Source organism: Elgaria multicarinata, chromosome 11, assembly GCF_023053635.1.
Source record: "Elgaria multicarinata webbii isolate HBS135686 ecotype San Diego chromosome 11, rElgMul1.1.pri, whole genome shotgun sequence".
Classification (NCBI taxonomy): domain Eukaryota; kingdom Metazoa; phylum Chordata; class Lepidosauria; order Squamata; family Anguidae; genus Elgaria; species Elgaria multicarinata.
In genome coordinates this window covers 3,999,385-4,013,840 of record NC_086181.1, presented here as the reverse complement: position 1 = coordinate 4,013,840, position 14,456 = coordinate 3,999,385, and the positions used below count along the sequence as shown (strand labels likewise).

At 42.4% G+C, this 14,456-nt stretch overlaps 1 protein-coding gene across 4 annotated transcripts in view; it reads right to left on the bottom strand.

Annotated features, from left to right (window-relative positions):
• Positions 1-14,456, bottom strand: part of KANSL1 (KAT8 regulatory NSL complex subunit 1) — a 179,688-nt gene that overhangs the window by 146,839 nt on the left and 18,393 nt on the right. For 3 of the 4 annotated variants that reach the window (XM_063138703.1, XM_063138705.1, XM_063138706.1), the window contains exon 1: positions 7,519-8,235. The exons of the other annotated variant lie outside the window; for it this stretch is intronic. The gene's annotated coding sequence lies outside the window, so the exon portion shown is untranslated. Of the gene's footprint in view, positions 1-7,518; positions 8,236-14,456 lie in introns of those variants that run through there. 4 annotated transcript variants of the gene reach the window in all.

Genomic DNA, 14,456 nt, shown 5'->3' with positions numbered 1-14,456 from the left:
GAAGGCTTCTGCTACTCTCATGATTTGGATGTAAGACCACAATCCTTGCCACAATCCTAAACACATTAGGATTTGAATAATGGCTAGATACTTATTTTACCACTAAAAATCAAGCCTATGGACCTGCACTTTAATATATGCAATCATTCTTGAACTGAAGGTGATTGTGGCTAATGGAACACAACTGCTTAAATGTTCCATCTTCAAACACACCCCTACCCACTCTTAAATATAGTATGCTGATTGCATTACCCTTCTCATTTGGACAAACATACTAGCGGATACTTACAAAGTTAGTGCACCAAGAATGACAGAGAAGGATTACAACTATTCCCATATTTTTAATTAAGGCGTATCTAAACAGCATTGTCAGAAAACATATAGATTAATGCATAGATTAATGTCTGATACTCTACACCCATTCAGAAAGGTCTTTTAAGCAGGTGGTACCAATTTCTACAGGATATGTAGGATATATCTCCAATTGTATACATAAATTATTTATCTACAATATTTATACACCACTTCCAGAGTGATGAACATAGGAATAAACAAAAAGATAAAAAGATTTTTAAAAGCATATTAAAATGCTTCAATTTAAAACAGAATACCAATAAAACGGTGGCTGGTCAGTTAATGAATGCTTCCTGGAATACAGCTGTTTTCAGGAGGCACCAGGAGCAGCAGTGTTGGTGCCTGCCTGACCTCTAGAGGCAGGGAACTCTAAAGAAAAGGGGCCACCACCCTGAAGGCTCTTCTCCAGATGGATTCCAGTCGGGACATAGGTTCATGTGGAACCACCAGGAGGATTCCCTCTAATGACCTCAGTGACCAGGTAGGTTGGTAAGAAAGAAGGCACTCTCCTCAGATACACTGGTCTCAAGTTGTTTAGAGCTTTGTAAACTAGTACCAAAATCTTAAACATTGCCTGGTAGCCAGTGCAGTTCCCTCAGCAAAGAAGTTACATGCTGAAAAGGGGCAGCTCTTAAGAACAGCCAAGCTGCTCCATTCTGCACAAGCTCCAACTTCCTGAGCAGCCTTAAGGGCAGCCCCACATAGAGCACATTGCAGTATTCCAGTCTTGAGGTTACTAATGCCTGCACCAGTGTGGCCAAGCTATCCCTGTTCAGAAGAAGCTGTAGTTGGCAAGCCAGCCAAAGCTGGTAAAAGACACTCCAAACCACCATGGCCACCCAGCAACCACGATAGATCTAGGAGTATTCCCAAACTATGAACCTGAATGCAGAAGTTCTGGGAGAATCACAAACAGCAACTATGGGTATGTGAAAAATCTGTTAAATGTTTGAGTTGTTATATGTTACAAATCAGGTTGTATCTACTTGCCTAACAAACATATATACAGTCTTTTGGGAGACTTATGCTGGAGATGTCAGAATAGCTTTTGGAATTACCTGGTGATAGCAAATGTCTATAAATATATAGTAGCTAGAATTCAAGATAGAAATTAATATAACATACCATATACAGACTTAAGAGTATCTTTTTTGGTTATTTGAACAAATAAACAAATATTTGAACAAATAAACAAATATTTGATTTATCTGTGGTTCTAAAATAGGTTCCTTGTCTTTTAAACAACAACTATAATCTATATCGCAGAAAAATGGAAAACTCTTGCTCTTTATTTTTGAATAGAATATGGATGGTAGCCCTTATGACTAAACTGAGTTATTATTAAAATACAAAAGTAATAGCTTAAGTTTGTAGGATTTATCAATTACTGAAATATAAATTTTCACATGTATCCATAGTTTTCTCCATTGTATGTATTGTTGAATGCTATATGTAACAGTTGTGCACAAAATACAAATAATACATCAACATTTCTAATTATTTTTTTTTAAAAAAGAACCTTTTGCCATTTTTTGAAGACTCCCTTGCATAAAAAAGCTCCCTACAAGGAAAAAAAAGCCAATATAGCAAGGAGGGTGCTACTAGCCCCTAGTTTGTCTGGGTTTTACTTTCAGAAAGATTTTAATCAGGGAGAGCATTAAAAAATGACATTTCCATAACTACAGCAGTGCAATTCACTCTACTCAACATGCAGACACAGCCTAAATTACTACAGAAAGAACTACAGAGGCAATGTCTATTTGGGACATTAGACTAATGAGGTTCTATATCCTTCTGTTACAGTGCTTGTCCTTTTAAGAATTCTCTCTCTAGTGAGTACCATCCAACTCCTCCTTTATCTGTGATCAAGAGGTCAATGCAAAACCTCTCTTTTATGTGGCATTTAGTCTGTAAACTGAATTTTTATCTTTGTGTTTTGCTGTTGTTAAGTGCTCTGTTTATTTCTTTTTTGCTCTTTTATTTTATGAATTTAATTTTAATTGAATTGTGTGCCAACTTTAAGCAAAATATTCTCTGGAAAGCAGCTGCTAAATTTTAAAATAATAAATGTCTTTAATTTCTGTAAAGCCCTGGTCATCAACTGGTTTTCAACAGAGGCTTATTTTCAATTGAATCACAAACTTCTAAAATATATTTTGGAGGAGGTCTTGTAGGCCATCAAATACATGACCCTACTTGATACAGAAAATTCAGAGCTAAAATATTCCGAACAGATGTTTTTCCAACCTCTGCTTGAAGGTCTCCAGCAAGGGAGAGCCCACCATCACCAGGTAACTGGTTCCATTGTCAAACTGCTGTTATTACTGAAGAAGTTTCTCGTCATGCTCAACTGAAATATACCCTCTTGCAACTTAAGCCCATTAGATATAGTCCCACCCTCTAGGGCAGCTGACAACAAGTTTTTGCCCTCTAAGTGACAGAACTTGAAGAAATATTGAAAAATAAGCAGCATGGCCATCATCCACTGACTCACTTCAACTACATCACATAGGCAAAGGGATCATGAACCCATCCACCCCCTCGGTTGCTGCTCATGCTGAGTAGACTTTGATAGAAATCTACACTTCAGTTGCTCACTCTCATGTGCCTTTCAATGAAAGAAACCTATGGCTGGGGTACATAAAGAAGACTCTGACCTCACTTCTCCTTCTCTTCACTGGAGAGGAGGGAGTTAAAGAGTCCTTTGTTCTTATCTTAGCTTGGGGAAAGAAACCAGTATGCCTGATAGCAGAGAAGGTCATTGCAATAAGGAGCTGTGATGCAGTTCTGGAGGCTGGCTAAGGCTTCTGGGCTGCCAGCAGCCTTCATCCCTACTGGAAAGGATGCTGCTTTGGACACTTGTCATAAGAGGTTTATTATCCAAACATTCCAAGGTCCTTTCCCAATGTGTGTCCTATTAGATGGGTGCCAACTTGTATGTGCTACTGGATCCAGGGAGTTCATCATCCCATTAGGAGTAAACACAGCATGATAATCAATAGATTTGCCCAATCAGGTGTTATTTTATTTAAATGTTTAATTAATCAATATTTATTAGTTTTTAAAATATTTCTACCCCACATCATTGAAAGGATTTTCAGGACAGTTAAAGCTGCATGCAAGAAGTATAACTTCAACTTGGTGCCCTCCATGTTGGCTGGGATGGTGGGAGTTATAGACCAACATATCTAGGGGGCACTAAGTTAGGGAAGACTGATCTGTTCTGTAGGCACTTATTTAAAAAGTTCAGATCCAAAAGAAGTTAAATTGCATTTATTGGGGGAATTTTAAACCCAACTGTCTGGAAAGCTAGAGTATCAATAGTCAGACTTAACCATACTAATAAATGATATGCCTGCAAAACCATATCCCAGCTTTCCCCAATGCAGCAGCCCCCAGATGTGCTAGAAACTCCCATCATCTCCATTAGCCATGTTATTACCCATGGGGATTATTATTTATATTATTATTATTATTATTATTATTATTATTATTATTATTATTATTATTATCCCGCCTTTTGCCCAATATTGGGCCTCAAGGTGGCCTTACAGAATTTAAAATATATACATTTTAAAACCTATGAAAAGAAATATACAATCAATATTAAAACATTAAACATTTAAAATACACAACAATTTTACAAGTCCTTAACATAGATGGAGGCCCAGATTATTCACCAAAGGCCTGCCAGAACAAAGAAGTTTTTGCCTGCTTCCAAAAGCACATCAAGGAGGGAGCCAGTCTAGCTTCCCCGGGGAAGAGAGTTCCAGAGCACTGGAGCAGCCACCAAAAAGGCCCTCTCCTATGTTCCACCAGGCGTGCCTGTGAAGATGGTGAGACTGAAAGAAGGGCTTCCCCAGAAGATCTCAAAGCATGGGCAGGCTCATAAGGGAGAATACAGTCTTTCAGATAACCTGGAGCCGATGGTGGGAGTTGTAGATTGAGGAAGGCCATCACATGTCAACCTCAATGGATCAAAGCTGCCTTCATATCCTAATGAGATTGGAAGACATCTTAATGATGTATATATTTTTTTCAAAAAGAACCCAAATCCTCTAAATGCTGAAAGTCTTTACTCTAAATGCTGAAAGACTTTCTTGTTCAAACCACATGTGTTAATTTCAGGGTTTTTCGTTCTTACCAATTATTGGGCACCCTAGCCTTAAATTTAATATTGTTAACAAATTCCAGTTGGGAAACCATCTGTTGAGGCAAAAATGAGTCTTCTGGCACTTTTAAAACAAATGTATTGTGGCATACATTTTTTGGATTAGAACCACAAAATTTGGAAAATAAGCGGTAGTCTATAAAAGCTTATGAGACAATAATACAATCCTATACATGCCTACTCAGAAGTAGGTCTCACTGAGTTCAATGCAGCATACTCCCAGGTAAATGGATTGCAGCCTCAATCAAGTAACCTTCGTACAACACTATTTTATTAACCATATAGTATCCAGAACCACCATTCACATTTTTTGGGATGAGTACAAACATTGACTATGACTAGATGTACAGTGTAATCCCAGGCATGTTTATTCAGGAGTAAGTTTCCCTTTTAAATGGGACTCCCTCTGTAGCAACTGCATTTAAACTTACAGCCTTAATATCTAATTTATTAGCATAGTAATGTTATATTTTCAGAACTAAGATTGGTTCATTTTAAATGCCAGGTAAACACACACACAGGAAGTTGAATGTATATCTGCGAGCAACAAGGAATAGCTGGCTGGCTATTGCTTCTAGCATTTCAGAGACTGTCGCAACCAGAAGTACTCTCTCTCACACTCACTCACTTTCACAACACATTTTAACTTCTGAGGGAGAGCTTTTTACCTAAGTTTTATTTTTAGAATTATGTATCAGACACAGAGGAAGCATCACATGACATGATGCAACTGCTCAAGAGAAAGACCCAAATTGTTCCTGATTTAATGTTTCAGAATATAAGCATCACAAAAGTTAATATTTACTTTCAAATTATTTTTAAGTGATAAAATTATGTAGCACTAAACAGGTTTTAAACCAAAGGACACTTAAAGCATATATCCCTGTCACAAAAGAGGGACACATTTTGTTGTTAACTGACACGGCTCATTTCAATCTGATCCACCAGCAGGCCAAACAGTCAGCCAACAAAACCGCTATTTACAAAACACTCTTTTGACATTTAAGAGGGAAATTTAAGTGAACTCAAATTGTTTATAGTTTGTAGTAATAAAAATATTCCCGCCAATTCTGCAATATTGGTGATAAATGGTAGGTGGGCAACATAGAAAGGCTTACTAGGGCAAATTCATGTTAGCAAATCAGACAGCTATTGTATAATTCAAACAATGGAGGACGGGAAAGTATGTCCACATACAGAAACCTTTCACAAATAAATGAACAAGTACACTGGACAGTCAGTGATAGAGATAGAAGCCACATTTACTGGCATAAGACACGATGTACACATGTGATCCAACTCTACACCCCAGTCCAATAATTTCAGATCCTATTACAATAAAGAGACAAATCCTACGCAATAAAGGTTATGCAAAATAAGTGTTATGCAATTTGTGCCTGGTTTCCTCAAAACTCTATTTAAGAGTTTGTTTGGGTGGAGAATTCCAGCCCTCACCCCATTAAATCGGAGTAACTTTTTTTTTTAAAAAAAAAAAAAGCTGGACCTTCCCCCGGCCCACCCACCCGCTCCAAAAAAAGCGGGGGGGAGAGGAGGCCCGAGGCAAATTCGTGATTATTGACTGTAATAACGACACCCATACAACACCAGCAAGGAGTCACCACAACGCGCGCGCACGCACACACACACACAAAAATGACTGCCAACCAGCCACGTGATGGCGAGATCTCCAACACGGGCGCGCGCGCGCGCACACACACACACAAACACACACGCACACACACGTTTGAGAATGGAAACCGAGGATGGATTTGGAAGGCTGTGGTGGAACTTCGGGGCACGCCGGCGTTCGAATGCTAGGGAGAAGTAGTAGACTGGCAGGCGCGCATGTTTTATGAATCGGGGAGCGGGGGAGGGGAGACATACTAACACAAAGAGTAAAAAAAACGACCCTCCAGTTGGGAAGCTCCCGATGCTAAAGGAGGGGGAAGCCTTCAATTTAAAGTGGCGCCATCGGAAAGCAGCCTCTCCTCCTCTGCTGCTGCCGCCCTCTCCCCCCTCCCCCCTCCCCCTGCTTGCAATGGAGCCGCAACACTTCTAAGCGCGTACACAACGCACGGCGGTCTCGGAGTCAGGCTCGTTTTGTAAAGCCACCAAAAGAGAGAGAGAATGGACGGACGAGGGAGCCGCGACTGTTACGGCAGACCTTAACACGCCGCTTTGGATGTACAAAGTGCTTTACGCTATTGTAAAGTGAGCACTGCGGGAGTGGTCGCCTTTATTCCCCAGCGTTGAACAAAGTCAACCCACTCGCTTTCTTTCTCCCCCCCCCCCCAGTACAGGAGGCCGGCTGGAGCGTCCGTGCCCCCCACCCACAACTTCTCGGCACTTTCCCTGCCCCTCATCTCACACTTAAACGATAATCAATTCTACGGACTGGAAGCTCTTTTGCAACCGGGTAAAGCGCGATTACACCAAGCTCCGTGGCTTTTTAAAACGGGGGTGGGGAGAAAAGAGACAAGTCCGCATTTGGCTGTAGGACACCGCAAACGCTCGGACTGTGGCAAACCCAAAACAAGCAGCAGCAGCGGCAGCAGCAACAACAACAAAGTAGCGGGGCGGGGGGGGGCGGCGAATTAATAATATTCATCATGGAGGATTGAGAACCTGGCCGTGCCTGGCACTGGGAGCGGGAGAGAAAGAAACCGGGCAAGGAAGTTTATATTATGCTTTTAAAAATAGAGGTGCTATTTCCCCACCCAAACCCCGAAACAAACAATGGGGACATCCCAGGGCCAGAAATTAAAAGGAAACGGAGTGGAAAACCCAGGACGAGGGCGGGGGGGAGGCGGGGGGAGAAAGCGGGCAAAGAAGTTGTTCTCTGGGCTCCGGCCGGGGAGCAGCTAGCTCGCCCGCCCGCCCGCCAGCCGCGCTAACAAAGGCAGGGGAAGAAGGGCCGAGCAAGGGCAACGGGAAGCCGAGCGAGCACCAGAGCAGGGCAGGCAGAAGGAAAGCGAGCAGGCGGCGGCACCTACCACGTGATGGAGCCGAGAGCAGAGTCCGGGCGGATCCGGCCCGGTGCAAAAAAAACAGAAATAAAAAAAGGGCGCAGTTTGCAAACAAGGCGAGAAGCGACGTCGAGTCCTCTTCCTTCGCGATCCCGCTCTCGCCGCCGCCGCCGCCTTCTCGCCGCAGCGTCTCTCTCTCCCTTCCTTTCTTTCTCCCCCTCTCGCGCACTCCCTTTTCCCCGTTCCTTCCAGCCCCAGCTCCCCTTTCCCTGCCCGCCTGCTCCCTGCTCTTCTGCAGGCAAGGAGGGCGGGCGGGCAGGAAAAGGGCTGGGGAAGGAAGGGATTGGGGGGGGAGGTTGTCTTCTCTCTTGCAACCACCCCCACGCCACACACCCTGGTGAAGAAGGAGGAAGAAGAGGCGGCGGCGGCGGCGGAAAAAGGTGCTCCTGCCTTCCTCCCCCCAGCGGCGGCGGAGGCGGCTGTTGCGGCGCCTCCTCCTCCTCCTCCTCCTGCTGCAAAGGAGGGTCTCTCGCTCTTCTTCAAAGTGGGGCACACTGTGCAACAGTCTCTGCGGTGCTTCCTTCTCCCCGCCTTCGCCCCCCTTTTGCCTTCGTGCCCTCCCCTCCCCACGGGTAGGACGGCAGGCAGCCGCAGCAGCCGCGGAGGTGGCGCTGCTGCTGCTGTTTTGCTGCTGCTAAATTCTGTTCGGGGAAAAATGGCGGCCGGGCTCCTTCTCTGCCCTCCTCCTCCTCCTCCCTTTAATCGGAGAATGCACCGGGCAGGCAAGGCAGGGGGAAGGGAAAGCGGAGAGACGGGGAGGAGGAGGGCGGGGGGGAGGCAGGGAGAGAGAGAGAAAGGGAGGCGCGAGCGCCGCCGCGGGTTTCTCGGGGCACTGCGGGCGAGCTACAGCTATGCAGCTAAAGTCTGGCGCGCGAGCGGGTCAGCTAGCAAAGCGAGTTAAAAAGGCGCGTGCACCCGAGCAAGCGGAGAGATGAATGGACGGATGGCTGAAAGGGCAATGCACGATCAATGGAGAGGGCAGGCAATTGCATACTCGGAATAAGATGCAAAATTAAGCAGGGAAGGAAACAATTAGAATACCCTAGTGGTTGGCAAGATTGAACCCAACAGATACCAACAATACCAAAATTAAGTTCTGAGTGGATGGATGTCATTTCCTCACCCATGGGTCGGGGGAGGGTACAACACAATTTAATGCTTAAAGGCTATGTATCACAACCTCTCCTCATCTATTATTATAGCTTGCATGGGACATTGGGTTAGGGTCAGAAATCCTTCAGAAGGATCAGATAGATTTGATCTTTTTATTTTTTTGGAATTTCTAATAGATTTCATTATATTGGTATTTTGCAAATTAACATCTGCAAAAGGGAGAAAAATCAAGCACATTTAACTCATTTTCTTCTGAAATGAGTATAGAACTAAAAAACATATATGAAGAGTCACCCATTTATGGTTACCCCATTCAATATGCAGCAGAAATCTTGGGCCTTCTGCCAAAGAAGGTGTGTGTGGGGGGGTGTCACATCTTCCTATGTAACTATTAAAGGCATGAATATATACTGGTTTACACTGAAGTAAGCAATTTGGATTTCCTTATTTATACAGCACTAAGAGCAACATGGTGGCCAGGCAGTCATCTGAACCTGGTAAAGTAGATAAAAAATTTGGCTCAGTCTTACAGACACAGAATTGTCTCTCAGATCCAGAGAATCATAGAAGCAGCAAAAGGCCTCATGTACATGTCACATGAGGAACTTAATGTGCTAATTGATGTGTTTTATGCTGCTGGATGCGGCCAGTTGCCTAGTCCAGCAGATCCATCTGTGACATCTCATAAATTTTGGCACATTACTGTAAATAACCAGTTTCATGCTTCTCAAGTGTAGATTTGTATATGCGGTCCAAAAAGCAGCTCCAGATGCATTGCACACATTCAAAACTACCCTCACTGAGCAGGAATTTGAACCCAGATATTCCAAACTGTGCCTTAACATTCCATCTGCTCAAACATTTAGTTCTTCCTCAACACAAGAGCCTCCCACTATAATGGATAATTTACCTCCCTGCAGGTTATCCTACCACCTTGGTGTTTGTTTTCACTCTGATCAGTTTTACACCTAAGTTTGGAACAGTACACTTTGAAGTAAATGCCACTGAAATACATTCAACACCAAGACTTCTTCAGCCCTATTCTCTGTGAATTAGGATTGCTTAGCACCTGCTTTCTAATGCAAAATTAGTGAGGCTTCATACGAAATAAACATTGCAAGAAATTAGCTGCTAGATCAAAGCTGCGCATCATAATTATTGCAATACTTTCAGATATATACAAAAAGAAAATCAGTCTATTGGATGTTAATGTACCTGCATCATACAGTATCTTCATAATAGGTCTAACTTGATACTAGTCCAGAAAAAATGTTGCTCACCTTTGAAATAGTAGACTAGTATTAGAAATACTAGTAGAATAGTATTAGAAATACCAGACAAGAGAAAACGCTCACATAAAGTCATGATAATAAAAAAATTCTTAGAGCAAGCCTATGCACCCTGTCCCACCACCTCCCGAGTATTTGCGGGATTTCATTTTACTGTACTCTCCTCCTTCCACATCAGAGCTTGGCCAAAACATTTTGTTGCCTGAAGTGAAGGCAAGGAAGCAGTCCACATATATACAAAAAACCAAGGAGAGAGGACATTCTCAAGTGCTTGGAAAATGCTTTAATAATCTCAACGCGTTTCGGAAAGACGTTTCCTTCCTCAGGGGCCACTCATCTTTCTGTTACTGATACTTCCTGTTTCGAACTACAGTGGAAGAAGCAGCAAGATTTGCAAAATATCTGCGGAGAAAGATGAGTGGCTCCCGAGGAAGGATATATTTTTCCAAAACACATCAGTTTTATGCATTTTCAGGCACTTTCGAATATCTTCTCTCCTTGGTTTTTTTTAAAACTTAATTTGTGCTTTTCGCCCTTGTTGGTCTCCTCCCCCCACCCCAAAAAACACAACAAAGTTCTGCACTAAAGGTCTTCAGGTTGGAGTTGGCTATGCTCCTGGAGTATTCTGCCAGAAGACAAGAAGGACTTCTGAATTCTAAATGCCTGTGCTTTGAATATACTGGTTCCATTTAAGATATTACCCTCCTTCCCTATTTTAATAGCTTGGGCAAGTATTAGAAGTTAGATGCAACATTTTTGTTGCTTATTTTATGGCAATTCTATGTTCTGTTTTAGGCTTATTAACCTTTTAGTGAATTAAAACTGGCATGTTCTGATCTGGAGGGTTGGGGCGCTGGGAGAGGGGGGGAGAATTCTCTTACCTACTTGATTTCACTCCATATTATTGTTTTGATCGTCTTAGACAAGCTGCTATAAACGTGTGTGCAATGGCATTATTGCTAATGCAATAGCATTACCTGCTTAAAGATATTCAGTAGGGTAAAACAAAGATAAACTCATGGTTGTAACTTAAGAATTTTGCCCCTTAGAAAGCCAAACAGGTGCGGTCTGGGTAAACCAAAGCTCAGATACAAACTTTCAAATTATCTACCATTTAACATTTTGCATGCTAACCCAATTTTAAACATCTCCCAGTCTCAACTCTTGTTACACCCATTCACACAACTGGTACCTTCTTTCTTTCTTTTTTTAAGGCAACACATATGTCACTGTAAGCCTAAAATTCTGGCATACTAAATCACAATGTGAACAAGCTGCATGCACCTTGTTTGCTCCTCCCTTCTTGAGAGTGGGTAAACAAACCAGAAAGGATAGCTTTTCACAATGTCTGAATCTGGGATTATGGTTAAATGCACCAAGCAAGCCATACAATAAACCCTGGCTTAAAGCTGCTTTATGAAACCTGCCTTGTTTGGGCATACTTAAACATAACCCTAGATCCAAGTGTCACACAAAGCTACCCCTTCCTAGTTTCTTTGCCTGCTCTCACAAAGAGAGGGGTGAAGCAGGAGCAAACAGGCTGCATGAACCTGCACAACACCTGTTCACTCTGTAGTTTATTAAACCAGAATTCCTTGCTGAAAGCAACGTGCTAATGCAGCCAAAAGCTTTCCTCATGTCAGAGTAGTTTCCACCTCTTCTTAAGTAATCTTACCCTTAAGGAAGGGAGCCCCTCACTGGTGATAGTACAGATCTTGTAGGTCTAATCCTTAAGGCCTGGAAACGAGTGAACATGCTCAGTAGTGTAATTTCCTGCCAGGACAGCATGGAAAATGTAGTTTATATTTCACAATGCTATCTAAAGAATACTAGCTTCTAAAACATGGTGGAAACTATGTTTAAATTGAGCGTAGTCAAAGGAAGTTGGAATTTTCCATACTATACTTTTAATTTGCCTTTATAATAACTCTGTATGGACAGCCAATGCTTTTTCCCATTGAGGAACTGAGGCTGAGAAATAAGGGCTTGCACAATTAATCCATAGCAGATGCAGGACCCATCTTTGGCTCTCATGCATCCAATTCTAATTTGCTATCCACTGGAGCACACTGGATTTCATTTACACAAAAGAGAGAAGGGACAGAATCTGGTATTTTCCTCCATACCCTCAATTACTAGAGCATTTCAAGGAGTGTGTGCATTCTGTTTTGCACTGGTAGATGTAAATCAGCCTTCACCAACTTGGTACCCTTCAGATGTTCAGGAATGCTAGGACTTCTAGTCCAAAACATCTGAAAAGCACCACATTACGGAAGGGTGATGTAAATTATGCTAATTGCATGTAATTTCCATGAACATCGCAGCTGCCAAGACACATTCTTGGAAGCAGAAGACCAACCTTTTTCCAATAAACACTTGTATCCTCAGGGCAGGCCCTTCCACAAAGCAGAGTGAAGCCTCAGACAATGGAGCGGCAGGAGGGTGGCAAACTGCACAGTTCCCCCCAACCCCCATCAAGAGGCCCTGCTACCATCTCCAGCAGGTGTTTTGGAGAGCCACTGTGGCATTTGAAAGAGCCAGAAAGCAGCCCCCAGGGCTCTCTAGAACAGAAATGGATAAGAGGGGCATGATGTGTTAAAGGGAAGGTGCGCACAATGCAACAGCAGCAATCAGGAGACACAATGAAATAAAGGGAAGGGGAAGATGTGAGGAGTGTGCTTTCACCTCAGGCAGCAGGAGAGCTTGTGGTGGGACTGTGTATCCTGAAGGGGGGAAAACTGCAAATTATGCCATCCATGTTTCTTTCATAACTTAAGTGTAGCTGGGTATCTATAGCCACCTAAACCTCTAGTTTAGACTGTCACTATGCATTGTACACAGGCCTGCTTTTTCAAGACTAGGCAAAAACTGCAGTTGATCCAATAGTGAGAATACTGAGTGGGATCAATTGAATAAAATGCTTCTCACCAGTTTTGAAATGACTACGCACATAAACAGCACATTGCAGAGCACAAATTCTTCCCTTGCACAAACAGTCTGAGCATTAAAATCTCCCTCAGAGGGTTTTCTGGGTCTCAATGTTAGAAGTGAGATTGGGGATAGGGCCTTTTCTGTATTGGCACCGCAACTCTAAAATGCTTTCCCTAATTGATGTCTTTTCAGCACCAGGTGAAGACCTATTTTATTTACCTTGGCTATTCTTTCCCAATTGGATACCTCCATGCTGGCTGGGCATGATGAAAATAGTAGCCCAGCACATCTGAAGGTTGGAGAATGCTGGCCTAAACTTTTGAGATCTTTTAGTTTTTTACCCCCATTGCTTTGTGAGCCCCACGTGCTGTGCTGCTGGTTTTAACTGGGTGTATTGTTAATGCTATTTTTAAATCTTTGTAAGCTGTTCTGGGAGTCTTTGAACTTTCAGAGAAGAACAGGATATTGTGCTAGTACTACATACGTATAAACATACGAACTCAACAAAACATACAGAACGAAGAAACACTCAGGCTAAAATCCCAAACAATTTACAAGGAAGTAAGTTCCATTGGATGAAGTGTCAGTTACTTCTGAGTAAACAGACATAGGATTGTGCTGTCAAACTATTACCCTCAAATATGGAAAAACTTGACAGCCCTTGCAAAATCTTCATAATTTTTATCAGTGGCATTAATAGCTAAGAGAAAATGGAACATTTTGATGACCTCTGAGAATTCTGTATCCCTTTGGAGTGGCCAGCAGCATAACTGGAGATGATGCTATTTCCTTTATTGTTCTGTTTTTAATTGTGTTTTTAAATTATTTGTTAAGATTTTGTTTTTAATCTGGATTTTACTTTTCGCTGCCTTTTTTAGTGGAAAGGCAGGATAGAAATTAAATAAATAAATGATGGCAAAGTGCTAGAAACTTGATGATTTTTTGCTATTGTGAAAAAAACCAACATTCTATTAGTCAGATAGGAGGCTGTGAAAAACCAAATGTTCTGTTCAGATACGGGAGGGCTTATTAGCCATGCATAGATATAGATAGACTAGAGATAGATAGATAGATAGATAGATAGATAGATAGATAGATAGATAGATAGATAGATTTGGTTATAGGATGGTGTCTTGAAACATCCTACCCTAAAGGACAACAAATAAAGAGAGCTTTCTCTTAAACAATGTGTGGGCAAGGGATGAGCACACAAAGGGGGGGTGAGACTACCACCATGGTAACACAGGGAGGGAGGGAGGGAGGGAGAGAGAGAGAGAGAGAGAGAGAGAGAGAGAGGAAGGAAGGGCCATAGCTGAGTGGCAAGAGTACAAGCTATACGACTTCTATGTATGCACTACAGGACTACACAGGAAAGCTTCACCATCACCAAACGTCTTAGATAATGCAACGGTGGTGGCAACTGTAAACTAGGATGGCTTAAACATTTGTGAACCTGAAATGTAGTATCAAAAACTAAGTAAAAATTCATGGGGTGGATTACATAAGTACATCTTTCCTTTTATTACTTCATATCTGGGAGGAGTTTAGGAAGAAGCTTTCAACTTTCTTAAC